This window comes from Martes martes, assembly GCF_963455335.1.
Source record: "Martes martes genome assembly, chromosome: 8".
Classification (NCBI taxonomy): domain Eukaryota; kingdom Metazoa; phylum Chordata; class Mammalia; order Carnivora; family Mustelidae; genus Martes; species Martes martes.
The window spans coordinates 23,074,787-23,092,962 of NC_137895.1; the positions used below are offsets into that span (position 1 = coordinate 23,074,787).

Here is an 18,176-nt window from a genome sequence, read left to right on the forward strand (position 1 = left end):
ATTTGGGTTCCCATCCTATATCTGAAATACCACATCTACTGTCTTCCCCAACACAATTCATGTCGGGAATTCCATTAACTGCTCATGGCTGTGTTGTCATGATCTGCCCCAAGACTCCTCCTCTTATACCAGCTCAGGTCACTAATCTCATTGTTTTCCTCAACCCAAAGCTGTGGTGTCATGAAGAGAGACCAGAATCAGAACCAGTAGAGTTAGGACCGAGCCAAAAGTCCTGTCAATCTCTTTCAGCCTCAGTTTCCTCATCCCTAAAACGGAGGTTGCAAGATTGCTGAGTGTATGAGTTGGCAAATGTGCAGTGTGGTAAACGAGTGAAATGTTGATAAAAGTGCTTTCTAAACTGTTTGCCTTTGTAGTCTCTGGATGACTTCCTGATCTGGAGTAAGTTTATCTCTGAGTAGAGGAGTCACAGAGAGGACTGTGATGGGTAATTTTATGTGTCAACTTGACTGCACTAAAGGATGCCCAGGTAGCTGGTAAAACATAATTTCTGGGCCAAGAGCCTACAATGAACCCTCACCTTTCTTGTGAGCTTCACTTTCTCTGTGTGACTTCCTCTTTCCATTCCTTAGCCCTACTAATTTCAGTCATTTTAGCCACCTGGAACTCTACTCCTTGCTTCCTCAACTCAGTGAGATTGCCAGTCTCCACTGGGCTTCTTTATGTGTTGCCCTCCTCTCAAAGAAAATAACCCTGTGCTGTTGGCCTTTCAGTGTCTTAAAACAGTCACTTTATATACTTTGTCCAGGTGTAGAATTGTCTTTAGCAGGAAGCAAATCTGGTACTAGTTATTTTGTAATAACTGGAAGCAAAAGTATTTATCTAGATTATTTTACTCTAAATTGTACACAGATTTTTTATTCCTTGCAGTTTTAATACATTGAGACTCTGTCTAATATTACTGCTAGAACCTATCCAACCAAGAAGTGAATTTGATTTGAAAAAGAAATGCTCAGAACAAAGAAAGATGCTGATTTCAAATTGTTAAGTTTCAACTACTGTAGAATGAGGGTGCCCTAATCTGAGAACAAAGAGAAGATAACCAGAAGCATTGCTACTCAACAGGATTTTCAGGCAAAATTATGAAATTATCCAACACCTCTAAGGTTTTAAATTAAAATGTCTTAATTTAAGCTATGACTTCACCCTTGTAGCAACACCTTTGTGACTCCATTTAATACAAACCAGTATTTTGAAAGTAAACATTGAATAAAAGCACTTTCTCTTCTATCTATCTATCTATCTATCTATCTATTTTCACCTACCTCTCACTCCTTGTCTCTTTCTGTAACATTTATTGAACAGTTACTGTATGTTAAGTACATTACTACTACATCATGTTTAATCTTAGCAAAAAAAAACCTTTAACATTAAGTAACCTTCCCAAGATTATTAGTAATCTTGGGTAAGTCAAGGATCAAATATAGACATTTGATACTGCTGTTATAAGTGTTCCAAGTAATAGGGAAGAGGTGGATGTTTTTAGAGAAAGACAGTGAATTCTGAAGGCTTACAGTCTGTACAATAGATTTTTGATGTTCATTCTACCCTTGTGACAAGTTGTGTTTTAGGGATCCACTAGTAAGGGTACCCCCAGATGGGATCCACTAAATTTATTCTCACATTGTATAAAAATGACCTAAAATATAGATGAGGAAGGAAATTTACCACATCACAGTTTATTGTTTGCTTGAGGTTATAATATTCCCCATCCAACTATGTCTGGCCTTACAGGAGAATCTTTCATGGCATATTATGTTCTGAGAACATGCTAGCTCAGATGTAAACATCTGGTCTGAAAATCATGACTCATTTCTTACTTTTCTTCTCTTTGTGTGCTCCTTCATCTTGCCTAGTCCCAGAATTGTGTCTTGGTTTAACCTTAAAATCTACAATATCACTTATGTCCATACAGAACCAACAATACAACATGCATGTACTAAAAAAAAAATTGCACAACCACTTATTTTTTTCCCATTAAATGCATCAATAATGGTTGGATCATTATTCAAGAAGTTTTGTGCCAATATTTTTCTGAAGAAAAAATCAATTTATGGTTATTGGTGTATACCACAGCAAAAAATTTACCATTGCCTATGTCATGTAGCTTAATGGTACTCAAGACTATTGAGTTCATTTTTGAGAAGACACCCGCATTTTCAGCTTATGTTTCTCCTTTCTGTTTTCAGATTGTTCACTTCCTTTGGTATTTCTAGAACTCAACTGCAGGAAGACAACTATGTTTGAGGATGCCAGTAAAGCAAGGTAAGGAAGTAACAAAGAAGAAAACAAGAGTCACAGATAAGAATAATGTTAAGTACAGAAATTACTCTCATTGCTCTTATATCCACAAACAAAGGAGAACTCCTAGAACAATTTGCTGGTTAATTTAGTAAATAATGTGCAGTTCATAAAAATATAAACTGTAAGCTATATGATATATCTTTTCCCTTAAATTAGTTAATGAAACTCTCTTTGTGCAGAAGGAAGTTGGGGGTTGAGATCATGTCAGCTATAACCTTGTTGGTTTACTAGGTTTGTCTTGATTGGTTCTCTGGAACTCCATTAACCTGCTTTCCATCTAGAGTCAAAGACGTGATCTGTTGTTGAACTTAGAAAGAATTTTGCCATTAGAGACCATAAGAAGCAGAGGGTGGGTTTTGCTTTTCCAATTGAAACTCTTATAGAGCTGGGACCAGGTCTTATATTACTTTTCTTATTTCCCCACTGTTCTTGGAACCAGCCTCTGTACCCAATTAGTATTTAATAAATACCTGTCTATTTATGGACTTCGAGACTTGGAAATGTAGACTATCATGAGATCAACAAGGGATTATGCGTAAGGGAGAAACAGCTCAAAAAAGAGAATTTCTCTTTGTTTTATTTTTTAGTAGGTTTTTTGTTTCAGATGAAGCTTTTTAGTCTCATTTAATATGTAATTTTACTACATTTATAAGTATGATAAAAGTATGACTTCAGATAGCAAATTCTGTTATTTCCTTTTAGATAATGTCCTTGGCTTGGGAAGGTATCTAAATGTATTTAGATGCTAGCCAAATTCATTTTATCTTGGTAGGTAAGATGCTTATTAGATATGTATCCTTATAAATACAACAGATATCTCTTATACTGAGAAGATTTTTTTTTCTGTTAAAAACTAAACCCTGCAAAGAAGTTTCTGTATATTTTCAATAGGATTTGAATATTCATCTGTATATGTATTCTTAATATTCTTTTGGGGACCTTGATGTAGTAGGGCAAGGGGAATTTTTTCTTCTTTCAAGGTACATTGAATTACAGAAAAAAAAAATCACTTGAGGGTAACATCATTAAAAGCCAACATAGTATTATACTCATTAATTCCAAAAAGATTAAAAAGCATAAAAATTTACATTATCAGTTTATACAGAGAAGTTGGGAGAAGAAGGAATGAAGGCTTTTGGTCCCTCTCAGTGTTTTCATAAATGTCTACCCGCAAAGCTTCAATAGAAAGGTCAAATGATTGATGATAGTTCCCAGGGTCTGCTATCCCAACTTGAATTTTGCATTGTAGATTCAATTATAAAAATAATATTTATCTATCACAAGTTAAATAACAATTTTATTCCCCAAGTTTTCAACTATAATTGAAAATTGTGGGTTAACAAACCATATGTGTACTATGAATATGGGTATTTTCTGACATCATTTTTTGTAACCCTGTGGAATAATAATACTCTATTTTGGAAAACATGGTACTGTAACACCTTATAAAAATATTATTACAGTGAACTTTAGTTATTTTTTCACATTGTCTCCTCCATTACATTCTTAGTTCCTTGAGGTCAGGGACTGGATCTCATTTTTCTCTGTATTAACAGAGGCTAGTTTAGTGTGTCTCAAACAATAGCATATGGTATTTGTTTGCCAAATGGAATTAAATTAGGGCATATTTTACACTTGGGCTGTAAAAGGTTCATTCAGACTGAGAGCATCTTAGAGGAAAATGACTCTGGTGATAATTGTCGACAGTTTGTTTTATTTAGTTTATAAGATGTGTTGTGGTTGAAAGGAAAGGTTGGAGCAGTTGACAGGAGAAAGTTAACTTGGCTGAATGTGCATTCTTGGAGCAGGTCTCCAAGGCATGGTCTGAAACCACCTGGAGGGCTATGGGGGCCATGACATGGTCAAAGGAGGTTTGTCTTTTCATTAGTTTTTTTTTTTTTTTTAAATGATACAAAAATCTCTAGACTTTATTAAAAGAAGTATTCCAAGTTATATTAATCTGCTAGGGCTACCATAACAAAATACCACAGACTTAATAAACAATAGACATGTATTTCTTATTGTTCTGGAGGCTGGAATTCCAAGATCAAGGTGCCAGCAGGTTTGGTTTTTCCAGAGGCCCCTACCCTTGGTGTGCAGGTGGCTGTCTTCTCTCTGTGTCTTCATGTGGCCTTTCCTCACGTGTGTGTGCCCATTCCTGGTGCCTCTTCCTTTCCTTCAGTATTGAATTCCAGCACCGCCCTTCCCACTTCATTTAACCTTAATTCCCTTCCTGAAGGCTCTATCTCAAAAGATAGGCACGTGGGGAATGAGGATTTCTACACAGGACCCTTGAGGGGATACAGTTCAATCCACAACAAAGGGTTAGTAAAAGTCACTTACAAACAAGCTATGAATCCAGTTGTCAAGGTGATCATGTTACTTGATGTTTTGGCACAGTTGGGTTTGCATTCTAATATGAAGCCTGGAAGCCATGTATATTCATGTACCTGTGGCATCTGTATTTTTGCCAGCATAGCCTCAATTCCCCTTCTCCTTGGTGGCATTGTCCATCATAGTGCCAGCCCTCTACTGGCCAGGGTGTAAGCACGTGGCTTGAGCGAGGCTGGTTAGACAATGTCTTCCTGAAATTTCACTCATTTGTGTAGCGGGCCAAAAGAGAAGTGGCTGCATCAGAAGATGCCTCTCGATAGCTCATTGGGCACACTGTCCCTTCTTTTCTGCTGCCTGTCACTGATGTTCCCTGGTTCCTGTTCTTTCCAAACATATTGGTTTCTCTGTCATTTCCTTTTCAATGAATTTCCTCTTTTCCTCTCTCTGGAAAATGTTGTTGAAGTTACCCAGTATTTGTTTCTGTTGCTTTAAATAATAATAACTGTACTAGTTACATGCTGTTTGTTTACCATTGTCATAAAGCTCTAGTCTTACATATTTACATGTGGGTAGAATTTCTGAACTTGTAGATAAGATGCTTTGTTATCTGTGTCTCACTAGCGTGGTCTGGGATGAGTCACAGCATCTAGTGGCTGCTGTTACATAAATACATAATTAGATTTTTAGAAAAGGTTTTGCTTTGATTGGTCACTTTGGAAAATCCCTGTATTATTATCATGTTAAATGTCACTCGGTTCTGCTCTAATTCTTCATTCTCACTGTTCTTTTGAGGAGAAGCTAAGGATAGGAAGGTCATGGGGTCTTTCCTCCGGGAAAGTAGGACCTGGATCAAAAATTCAGAGTACCATTGTGTCAGAGGAATGGTCCATTATGTTCCTGTTCTTTGGACACTGATCCAGAATATGGTTAAGCAGCAAAGGACTGTACCATTTTTGTATACAAATATTAACAAAGCAAGGAAAACAGAAAAACCTAGTGATAGGTATAAAACCAATCTTCTGCTTAATAAGTAACCAGTCCTTTTGGGGGCAATACATAGTCAAGGGAGTAAGATTTTTTTTTTTTAACTTAGAAATAAAGGCACATAGTATCAGAGCCCCCAAGGATGCTTTGCTTCTATAGCTGTGGAAATGATCATGGTCTCAGCCAGTCAGGGCCAAGCACCATGTGAAGAGGGAGCAGATTCTTTGTGCAGTTCTGGAAAGCAAAGGACTGCCATAGGCATCTGTAATAATGGGGAATGCCAGCATGGGCAGAGCTTCAAAGAGAACTGGAAACCATCGGTACTTATGACAAACAAAAATAGAGAAATAGAATAGGTTTTGGTGCTAGAAGCACCAAAGCTCTAAATTGTACTTTATTATAGTTAAAAAATTTCCCCTTCCAAGTTTAATTTCAAAGTATAGAATGATTCTGCATACATTGCTTTGAATGAGTTTGTCAAATTCTTGAGTGTGAGAAAGTAGACCATAGATCTAGGGCTACCTGTGATGAGTAATATTCCTACCTGTGGCCTATAAACCACCTACAGACTCCAAGGGCTTAGAAAAGGTAAGAGGAGAGAGTACAGCCGCAACATACCTAAACCTAGACTATATTGTAACAAAAGACAAAGGCTGGGATTAATTATAATATTATCTTTGATCTTTGGAAGACTGCTTCTACTTAAAACAGCCCTCTCAGTGCTGGATATTACCTTTATGCCTTTTAGTTTCAAATTCCAAATAATGTTTTTAGAGTAAATACTTATTTCCATGGAGCAGACTTTGCTCATGTACCAAGTAAGGCTTAAATTTTAGGAATTCGCTTTTGAAATCACAGTTCCTTCAAAGGGTTAAGAGCTTTAGAATAGACTTTTTGATAGGCAATTTTTGTTCTTGAAGAAAATAAGGCCTGCTTTACTCAGGCTGTATTTGAGAATTAAATTTCTAAACCTGAACCTCCCCATTATCCCCAAATCATTTTCTTTAGTGTTCTAGTTGATCTCATTGCTTACCATTCTTCAAGCCCTTCTAGTGATTTGAAAAACACCCAGTTCTCTGAATTTAAATACAATCTACTTGAAATACTTAGAGTGGTTTCCATTTTCCTGTACAAACCCGTTCTGATACAGTGAGTATGTGAGCATAATATAGCAGGGTACAGAAAGAGGAGACCAGGCATCTCAGACAGACTTGTCTTGATTTTCAGTGTCGCCTAGGGCTACTGTGTCTACCTTCAATCAGATGGGGACAAGTTAAAACTACACCTGCAAGACATTTGAGATGGGCACACATACTGCTGACCCAGAACAACATTCTTAAGTGAACCATTACAATTTTGCATCTGTAGACCTAGATAACCTTAGTCTTTGATTTTTATCCTGCATAATACTTGAAATTGGGCTTTGTCCTAGTGGAGTCTTCAGTCCTCTGTGAAAGACAGGCAACACCCAGTGTCCCCAGGCTATTTTTCCAGTTGTTTTGCTGGAGCTGAGTGGTTTGGATCATCTATTTCTTAGAGGGACAGAATGCAAGGCTGGTCAAGTTGGATCGCCAAGCTTGAGTAGACAGACTTGGCTGGTGGGATGCCCACTTCTATCATACCATGCTTATCCTTCTAGAAGTTGTTCGTTTGGCTAAAGAGAGTGACCTTTAATGGTATAAATAAGGATTTTAAAAAAATTTATCAAGAGTATACTAGTAACTATGCCAGAATAAATTATTTTATTTATTTGTTTACATTTTCCAACCCTCACCACACAAACAAGCTTCTTGATAGCAGGAGCCTTATATGCCTTAGTTTATCCTTAGCAAATAATATGCTTTTATCTATTCAAATCATTCAGTAACTAAATATTGAATAGGTACTATGCCCCAGACACTAGATTAGGCCTTGGGAGTATAGCCTTGGAAAGACTTGGCTTCAGAGTTTCATTAGTATTACTAGGAAAAAAAATCATTAGCAAGACATCTTTTTTATAGTTGGTCTTTGAAAATTAAAAAAAAAAAAGTCACCATCTTTTTATGTGTACAATGTGTAATAACACTGTTGGAGACTGATAGGGTGCCAGATATGGCTTTTATTTTACCTGTTGAAGGAGATTTATAGAGAGCTCAGAGAGGCTCAACAGCTAAACATTTTGATTTTAGTCTAATTGGAAAGGAGAATTTAATTTTACTGACAATTATAGGCGAATAAAGAGTGCACTTAAGTTGAAATTAAAAAGTAAAATAGTAAACCAGTTAAGTTCATTGTAATATTGTAGTTTTCCCCTGATAATTTGCATTACATGATCATGATCTCATAGAATACATTCAATTCTGTGGTTTAATATAACAAGAATATTATCCCATGTAAGTTGATAAATAGATAGATATAAAAGAAGAACACTTCTTTTGTGAAGTGTGAAAAGATTGAGCTCTTTACCTTGGAAGGGATTTGAAAATTGGGTCACCTTATCCATTTTGTTCATATTGATGGAATACAGGTCACTGATGTCTGGCTTTGTTTAGCTCTTCTTGCTCCATTTTGACAACGTGATAAAGAACCTAATTACTGAACTACTCAGCTAACAAAGATGGGGGAATCACCTTCTCAAAAATGGAAAAGCACCTTTTTTAAAGTATATTGAAGGCCCATCAAATTCAGACTTGAAACTTTTCCCACTTTAGAGCCTGGCCGAGGAGGTATGTCTTGAGAGGAACATAGCTCCTAATTAGCTCCCCAGCCTGGGTATTGGAGGGTGAAGACCACTGCGCTTGGTTTCCCATTTCTTGGAAAACTTCTTGGGAGAAGGGACAATGTCTCTGAAGCACTCATGATACATTTACTGAATAAATGAGGGAAGCTTGGCAGCATCGTCTTTAGTAGGGATCCTGATCTTTCTGAACCTATCCTTCTATCTGCCTGAACCTGAATTTCATATGTGATCTACATGTGTAACAGGGACAGCTTACTTCTTTCAGCCTCAGTTTTCCCATTTGTAAATTGGAGATTCTAGCCAATCCTCTATTACCAAGAAGGAATAAAAATTTCTCAGTGAGAATGATCTAATGTTTTTGGCTCTGTAAATATGGTCATTTCGCTATTACCCAGCTTCTGTTCACCAAAGGCTGAATACATCTCTTAACTACTAGATGAAAATTATTTACACTGCTTTCTGTGTTCCTCACCTTGTCCCTGGTGACTTTCCATATTGACCATTTTCTCTGTGCCTCTTCCTTCTCTGGCTCTTTAAAACTTGGTATTCTTCAGATTTTCTTCCTTATGATATATACTCTCATTGGTTGATCTCATAGCTTTTTCTAGGTTTAAGTACTTGACCATGTCCAAACCTCCATTTCAAGCTCAGTCTCATGCCTCTTACCCTGTACCCTAGACTGGTGTATTGCTACCAGCTCTTGTCACCAGGATGTCTGTGGCAGAGACAGGCTAGTTGCTTATCCAACCTGGTTCCTCTTCCTGGGCACACAGTTAGACTATAGTTGCTAGCTTCTTCCACATGTAGTATGAGATCAAACGAATGAGCCCTAGGCCATGGTCTGGTGTGATTGAAAATGATATGCACCAATTCCATATATCTCTCTCTTCTGTCTTCATGGCTGGAAACAAAGTTCTTCAAGATCGCAGTGCATAATATGGGAGGCGTCTGGATTCCCGAGTCACTCCTTGAAGGAGAGGTTTCCAGGAGAGCTGCCTAGACTGCACTGGGCTGTAACATGAGCCAGGAATAAAAGTCTGTTAAGTCACTGAAATTTAGGGGTTATTTGTTGCCATTTTGTTGCCATAGCAGAGCTTGACCTTTCTTTATTAAGATGGTGTTCCCTAGGCACCGTGAACTCTGCAGGTCGTCTACTTCCCGCCTCAGCTGGTGGCACCATCCTCTTTTTAGTCACCCAATTCACAGTCCCCTAGTCCTCAGACAAATCCAATTAATAACTAACTCCTGTGGATTTTAACTCCCTTATTTTTTTCTTGGAAATATCTATCTTTTTTTTGAACCATTACTCTGATCGTGCCTCTTGCAATTTCTTACCTGCGTGTTGATTTGAATGACCTTAAAACAAACCAGGAAGCATCCTATTAGAATAGTCGGTCATTATTAAAAGGCATTCCCAGCAGGGAACATAAGAGAATGTGGTGACAGTGTAACAATACAGTTGATGTCTGGGAATAAGTAAATCTCCAGATCACTGATGAAGGAAGTGGGGACCTCCCCGGCCTTTGCTCTGTGCTGACGATGCCCATATACAAAATAAAAAAGGACCCCATGCAATGCACAGATGGACAAGTGAGGCTTAATGCAATTAACCGTGGACACCTGGATACTTCCTACCTACCGTCTTCCTCTTTATCTTTTCATCCACTCACGCATGCTTTTGATAAAGGGTCAGAATGCCAGCTGCTTACTGAGCGCAGATCAAAGCTGGAGTGATAGTCTGGCAGGGGTCTTCTTGCTAAGCTTAACCTTACCTGGGAGAGTCAGTTAGCTCAAAACACTTCTAGTCACCTGTGATCCCTCCTTATGTCTCCTGCAGAGTGTGGCACTGTAGTTGACAGCTCCCACGCTCCCCTGTCCGTTTAGTGATGCTCCTTTGTAAAAGCAGCTCTTGGTTTTATCAACCTATATTCCCTCTCCAACGAAAAGGAAGCCCCACTTTGATCGTGCGGCTCTTGCTTCGAAGCCCCTCCTGTGCAGCAAGCCCTTCATTTTCTTCATTTCTGCAGCAGTGCTCTCTCCGCCAAGCCTTAGCACACATTCCCACTGAATATTAAAAAAAGAAAATTAAAATAAGCCCATGTTTAAAAAATAGTGTCCTCCTTTAAATAATTCTTCAGCAGTCCACAGCATTGGTCTTCCCTGTAGAATGAAAAGGTCCTATGGAAACCAAGGAACAAAGAAGTGATTTTGAGATGCATGGTGGACACCTTTGTGCCGGGTTTTATCAGAAAGCTTGTGATTATTAGAGCTTACAGCAAAATGCAGTGAATAAATTTCCCTGCCCTCCTCAGTCAGGTATCTGGGGGACGTCTCTGCACCTAGAACTGTTTCCCATATAACTACAGAGTTGGTCACACTCGTCCTTTGTACTATTGATCTTCTTCTGGACCCCTTCCTCCCTGCTTGTTTCCTACCTTGAACCTGGACCTTTCAAGCCTGTACTTGCATTATGTTGTCTCCTTCCTCTCTCTCTCCAGCCGAAGTGGCCACATGCGAGGGACACACAATGACAGTCATCTACACTTCCATGGGAATGATGGCTTTTCTGTAGCCTCTTCTAAGAGTATTTGCTTTTAAAGCACTATTACCCATTGCAAAATGAGGGATTGTGCTCCCATTAGAGAAATTTAAGGTGAAATGAGTATAGAGGGGGTTGGGGATATTTTTTAAGAAGAATGTTCTCCTTGAAGTACTTTCATAACCTGTAACTCTGTGCTGTGGGACCTTCTCCATCTAGCGTGAGGCTGGCTCCATCAGCATCTCATTACCTGTCATAGGGGTATAGGCACTGTGTTATCCTTCATCTCCTAAGAGTCCCTATATGTAAAAAGAACAAAGACTTAAAAAAAGGAGGGGAGAGGATATAAATGATGAAGCATTTCTCTGTTTTCTTCTTGTCTAGAAACCATGCATACAGCCAGGTAACTTCCTACCTCCATCCTTTGAACATGCCATTCCACACATCAGGAATTCCTCTCTTCTCCCCTTCATGTCCATCTTTGAAGTGGTCTTCTCCAGTGAGGCCCTCCCTGATTCCTCCAGTCAGAATTGCTTCTTTTCTTTATTTTTATTTTAGGTACAACATTTAGCAACACTTTGTGTTTTTGTCATCTATAGTACACCGAGGCACGACAATGTTGTGCCACTGTGCATAATTCAGTGCAGTGGGCTCCTTGTTCGATTTCATAAGCCTGAGCATTAAAATCTTGATCACTGCAGTTGGGTGGGGTATACCCAGTTTAAATTTCTGTTTTTATGATAATTTCTAAAAGGGGATCTTTATCTTAGGACTTTATGAAGGTAATATAAATGTGCATCAAATTATTTTTTGAAACAATATGGGGGGGTATAAATAAGTAAATAATAACTGAACCCATGCTATGCAATGAGAGCTATGTGGAGTTAGCAGGCAAAATTATTTATAAATAAGGAATTATACATTATATATAGAGGCGTTCTGATGTTGGCCAACTTTCTCCTCACTAAGGGTTTGATACACTGCTCAGTAGTGTGGGCAACATAAAAGTTTCTGTTCCGTGCTGGATATTTTTTTTTCTTATGTATCATCCAAGTTCTACTGGCTCTTGGATTATTTCTGTGTTTCCGTTGTTGTTTTGGTCCCTCATCTGCACTAAAATATTTCTTCTGTCAGAGCTTTTAATGCTATTTGCAGAAAACCTGTAGTCCTTGATTTTTCATTTGCTTTTATGTTCTGGAAAATTACCCTACTTTCCCCTTCCTGTACTTTGCTTTTCTGCAGAGGTGGGAGGTCTCCACTCCACACCCTCGTATCATAAGAGTAGCTTCTTGGTTGGGACTGGAGCTGAAACTATGTTCTCTCTTGGGGCACTGACATGGCATCTGAGACCCCTTCACTTTTGTCTAATTATTCCTCAAGCTCTGAGGTGCACCCACCAGGGGCATTACTGCTTCAGTACACCATACCCAACCTCCCGTGGAGCCTATCTCATGACGGTATTTGTGTCTGTGCCTTATCACCTCTGCTAGACGGTAACCTCTTGAAGATGTTGACAGTATCTCATTCAATTTGTACCCTCCAGGGTCCTAACAGTCTTGCATATGGTAGATACTCCTGGAATGTTTAATGGATTGAACTGCATGAGCTATTACTCTAAGTGCACAAAAAGGGGTGCTAGAGCTCTGAAGAGCCTTAATTCACCTCATGGGGTTACATGAAGATCTGTCAGACTTAGTTTATACACCCCAGCTCTCCATGGGTAAAGTCAATGCCAATTAACGATGAACTTCTGCATTGGAGAGAAAACGCATTTTCACCTACAGGTTGATCAGTTTCTTTTCTGCCGTATATCTCAGTGATCATAAAGCAAGAAGACCCCTGGGACTCTATTCTGTTTAGGCAAAGGCAGGTGTGCTGGGAAGCTTTATATTTACACACAAACACAGAAAGCAGGGCTTATTTTTGCAATTACTTGTGAAGCTTGCCCATGTTTTCCAGCATGTAAATTAGGACTTGAAGGAAAACATCTAATTGCATTTCGCTCCAACTAATTGCCAACTCAAAATTTTAGATTAGTGCATACACCATACTTAATTTTTTTGTTGTTGTTATTAATAACACATTGAGCTTGGCGGGATGAAAAATAATGAGACGGAACCGAAAAGACTCGAGAGCTGGTCCATGAAGGAAATGTTTGGGGTAGGGGGGTCGGGAAACTTTGAGGAATGTGGACAAAGCCACGGCTAAAATGCCAGACAAAGATTGCCTGGGTCTCATGCTCTGCTATGGGTTTGCTGGTAAAGGTTAGACGGAGAGGAAAAAATAGAGATGGCATTTGGAGTCATTGCATGTGTTTTGCCACAAGGAGGGGCCATGGTTACAACCATGGATGTGTCCTTGACTTGTATTCTACCAGTAGCTTTTCTTGCATGAAAAACAAAATCTACTTAAAAGAGCTTTTTTAAAAAATATGCTACACATCCAGAAAGAATGGTACGGTCTTTTGTGAGTAATATAAACATACTGTGATATCCTTACGTTATTAAATGAGCATTACAAAGCATGACAGAATCACAGCCACACCAAAAAAATAAGGACAAGCTAGTGTTGACTGGAAATAAAAAGGGAGAAGCTTTTTCACATGTTGTCATGAAAAGGTAACTGGAGGCCTCAGATTTCTCCTGTTTTCTCAGCAAGAGTTATTCTCCAAAGGACACAATGAACTTTTTGTCCTTCTAAACACAGAAGTCAAAAAAATGTATCCTTGAAGCTCCGTGTAGCAACAGTGGGTTTGTGAATCTATTTACCATTGGGAAGAATTTATTCCGAGGTGGTTTGTTCCCGGGTTTCTAAATGAAGGGTTGGTTGGAAGGGATGCAGGATGAATCTCGGAAAAAACATCTGAATTAAATAACGTGTTCCCATCATAGTGTCCCTCTGATTTCAGGCTATGCCCTTCTTTAGCGTGTGCCCATCTGTGCCAGGCATGGTGCTAGATGCCGCAGCTGTCTCAGGGACAGTGCTCGGGAAGATACCTACTGGTGTTGCGTTTCTAGACAGGTGGAGAGCAGATATTAAAAAAACAGAGACATAAGTAAATATATACTTATAAATTATGTGAAGTGCCATGAAGGAAAATCACGGGGATTGATGAAGACCACAAATGTTGCATCTCATTGAGATGGGGAAAGCCTGGAGAAGCCTCTCTGAAGTAATGACATTTAAGCTGAGACCTATAGGATGAGGAGGATTTAGCCAAAGCAGCGGGAATAGATATTTCCAGACAGATGGAAGGACAGGTGTGGAGGCCCTGCAGGGACTAAGAGACAGAACTTGGGGGTTGGATCTTGGTGATTGAGGGGGGAAATGGCTTGAAATGCGGCTGGGCAGATTGGCAGAGGGATCCCTGCACAGGGCCCTGTAGACCATGGTGGGGGGTTTCTACAAGCCACAGAAAGCTGCCGAAGGGTAGAAGGGATGAAAATCAATTTATAGAAATCTCAGTGTAGAGAAAGGATGGGAGAAAGGCAAGGATAAGTGCCAGGAGACCAGTTGGGAGGGAATTTCCATGGGGATGGTGAATGTGTTGCTCATTTGCCTATTTGTTCTGAAATCTGTTCTTCATCCTTCCCATGCAAAACAAAGTATATTTCCCGAACTCTCTGGCCAACTTGTTTTTGGGTGGGGTAAACCAATATGAGGCAGTGGAGGGAGACTGCAGATCTGGAGGAAGCGTGAAGCCCAGGACAGTTCCTCTTGTCTCTCCCTGCTTTGTGGAGGCATCCCCAGCAATGCTGGTCCTTTTGGTGTCAGCTCCTCCAGGACAGCCTCCCTGCACAGACCCACTGGATAGTCTCATTGTCTCTGGGCCTGGATCCTTCAGGGCAATTTTCCCCATGGTCCCTCTTTCTCCTTGGCTTCCCAGGTTCTCACACTGTAGCAGTGCCCTCTCTTGCTGGGTCATGGATGTAACAGTGGCTCCCTGCTCTTGCTAATGTCTGGATTGTGCCATCCTTCTCTCTTTAGCTCTTTAGCTCTTCCAGCCTTTATAACTAGCCCTCTAGATTTAAACTCCCTTGAATCAGAGCTTGGTGATTACTGGTCCTGACTGATGCAGTGAGCAGCAGTGATAACTTGGATGATGAGCACCTATATGGATGGGAGATAGCTTCTGGAATCCTATGTGAACTAAGTGAAGACAATGGAGGAATGAGCTAGATCTGCAAGCTCTGGGTAGAGTTTTCCAGCACGCTGAGCAGGATTAATTAATCTCCAGCTAAATTTAGCTGGCATAGACTTGACAGAGGAAAACAAATGACCATTGGCTCACCTCCTACACGCTATGGATGTGCCCTAAGCCCTCATTAGTGGTCATGAAGGGGTCAACAGTCTGGTCCAAGCTAATACCACTCCACCCACAGACTCCAACCTTCACATTCTAATTTCTAGAGTTGAGGTCTGGATAACTTTCCTCTGACCACATTGTTCTGTGCAAGATTGTGTTCCTTAAAAGAAAGAAGGGATGGTTATCTTTTGTTAAGAAATGATTTTTCCCCCAATTATTTTTCAGCTTTTCTTTCCTTTTCTTAGAAGATCGATAGCCTTTCTTGTTCCTTTTGCTTTTTCAAAGCAAGCTGTTCTAGCAGTTACCATCTGTTCTCCTGACCCCGGCTGCCCCTATAGCTCTGCTCCAGCACCCCCTGACTGAAGGTGCTCTTGTCTGCATTGACACACACACTGCTCCGTCTCCCTTTTAAAAATGAACCTCTGCAGGACTCAGGACTCTGTGAAGTCACAGGGTGTGTGGGCAACAAAGTGGGACAGAACAAAGTATCAGCGACATTCCTGCCATGGTTTATGGAGGTCTGTGCACATCAGGAGGGTGAGAAGCCAGCTACTTCCGTGGGCTTCCTTTGGATAGCTCACACTGTAAACAATTCAGGAAGATTTGGGAAGTTTTTCTTAGATTATATTTCTATGGCCCCAAGAGTCTGGAAATAATGGGTAGGAGATTAATGTATATAGGACTGGTATAGATGTGGGTGTTGGAAGACTTCAGTGCTTTCAAGGCCTGTGGATCTGTGAAAGGCTCCCTCCCTCCCTCTCTCTTTTCTTCCTCCCTTCTTCCCTCCTTTCCTTCCTGTATCCATTCATCCAACAAGAATTTTGAGCACCTGTTATGTGGTTATTAGGGGTGTGTGCAAGGTGGCCTGAAACATACAAAAGAACTGCAAGGGAGATTTGCTCTCAAGGGTTGGGTATAACATCGACACACATCTGAAAAATGAATTTGCCTCTAGTAAATAGCAGTATAGGGTCAACATAGGATTAGGAATCAGAAGGTCAGTATTCAGTCTTACTGGTGCCTTTGAGTCCCTGTGGTCTTGAGCAAGTCATGTAGTCTCCCTAAGTCAATCCACATATAACATGGAAGGATTGAACTAAAAGATCTTTAAGTCGTATATCATTGTTCTATGGTCAATGGGCACAGTTATGAGTGATCTAGAGCAGAGGTGCTTGAACATTATAGTTTCAGGTTCTCCTTAATACTCTTAAAAATTGTTGAGGATCCCAGAGCTTTTGTTTATATGGGTTGTATCTGCTGACATTTACCATACAAAATTGACATTTAATTAAAAAAAAGACATTAAAATATGTATTAATTCATGAAGAAATAAACCCATTATAGGTAAACATAAAATTAGTTTCATGAGAGAAATAACTTTATTTTTTGACCAAATACCCACTATCACCTATTATTGATTGATTATAAAGGGCAAAGGGGCATAAGAAGTCAAGTTAAATCCTAAATTTTGAGCCAAGTGACAGGCAGAATGGAGGCAAATCTGTTTTTGCAGAGTTGGGAAATTTAACAGGAATAATTTGAGGGCAGATGATGCTTGATATAATTTTGATATAATTTAGGACCTAAAAGTCATAATCTTCCTATGGCCTATAAGATCCGTCCTGATCTGTCCTCTGCCCACTTCTGTGACTTCCTCCTCTGCTCTCTGCTTCATTCACTGTGCTACAGTCATGACTTTTTTCCTTTACACCACTGCCAAGTTCACTGCAGCCTCTCACCTCTGCCAGGAATGCTTTCCTGTGCCCTGTCCTTCTCGTCTGCACCAGCTGTCCCCAAGTTGGCTGCCTCTCAGCATTCAGGTTTTAGTTCAAATGTCATCTCCCACCAAGAGACTGTCTCTCTCCTGTTACCATCAACCTTTTCACCTTGTTTTATTTTCCTTCTAGCACTTATTATTATCTAAAATGATCTTCCTTTTTTTGGTTGTTATTTATCTAGTTATTTCCTACCTCTCCCCACTAGATTGTACGCTCCATCAGAGCAGAATCTTTTTTTTTTTTTTTTTAAGATTTTATTTATTTATTTGACAGAGAGAGATCACAAGTAGGCAGAGAGGCAGGCAGAGAGAGAGAGAGGGAAGCAGGCTCCCTGCTGAGCAGAGAGCCCGATGCGGGACTCGATCCCAGGACCCTGAGATCACGACCCGAGCCGAAGGCAGCGGCTTAACCCACTGAGCCACCCAGGCGCCCCAGAGCAGAATCTTTTATGTATTGTTCACGTCTGTGTTTCCAGCTGGTACATAGTAGGTGCTCAACAAACATTTGTAGAATATGGAAATGTACAGCAGGCTATAGAAATTTCAGGGTTAGCTCTTTGGAATGACACACAGATGTATGAATTTGGAGGCCATGTCAGAGATGTAGGACTTGCAGCATGGCTGGGGCTACAGTGTAGAGGACATCTGTTCTTTCTGACAAAGGAGGTAGGACATTGTGACAGTTGGAATACCTAGGGCCTATGGAGTTGATGTTGCCAGGATACTGAGAGGTTTGAGGAGTGCTGCCATCAAAGACTGTGCACTGAGATGAAGTCATATGAGGTAGAAAGGATGTCTATCCCATAATAACCTGTGACTATGATGAGATACCACTCCTGTGATTATGTTATTTGGCAAAAAGGGGTTTGCAGATGCAATCAAGGTCCCTAATTAGTCGAACTAAGCAAAAGGGAGATTATCAGGTGGGCCTGACCTAATTTGGTGAGCCTTTAAAAGGAGGGCTACAGGTGGCTTCTAGGAGATGCAGGTGGCCCCTGGCTGACAACCAACAAAACAGCAGGGGCCTCCATACAACCACAGGGAACTGAATCCTGCCAACAACCATGTGAGTTTGAATTAGAAAAGTACCTAGTCCAGGTGACACCTTGGTTTCAACCTTATGAGATTCTAAGCAAAGGACCCAGCTGAGTTATGCCTGGGCTTCTGATCTACCATAAATGATGAGGTAATAAAG

General features: G+C 40.1%; 1 long non-coding RNA gene across 2 annotated transcripts in view; it reads left to right on the forward strand.

The window, feature by feature from the left end:
* LOC308346975 overlaps positions 1-18,176 on the forward strand; it is a 181,040-nt gene that overhangs the window by 51,514 nt on the left and 111,350 nt on the right. For both annotated transcript variants that reach the window (XR_013967222.1, XR_013967223.1), the window contains exon 2: positions 2,208-2,283. This is a non-coding gene — a long non-coding RNA (uncharacterized lncRNA). The remainder of the gene's footprint in view (positions 1-2,207; positions 2,284-18,176) is intronic.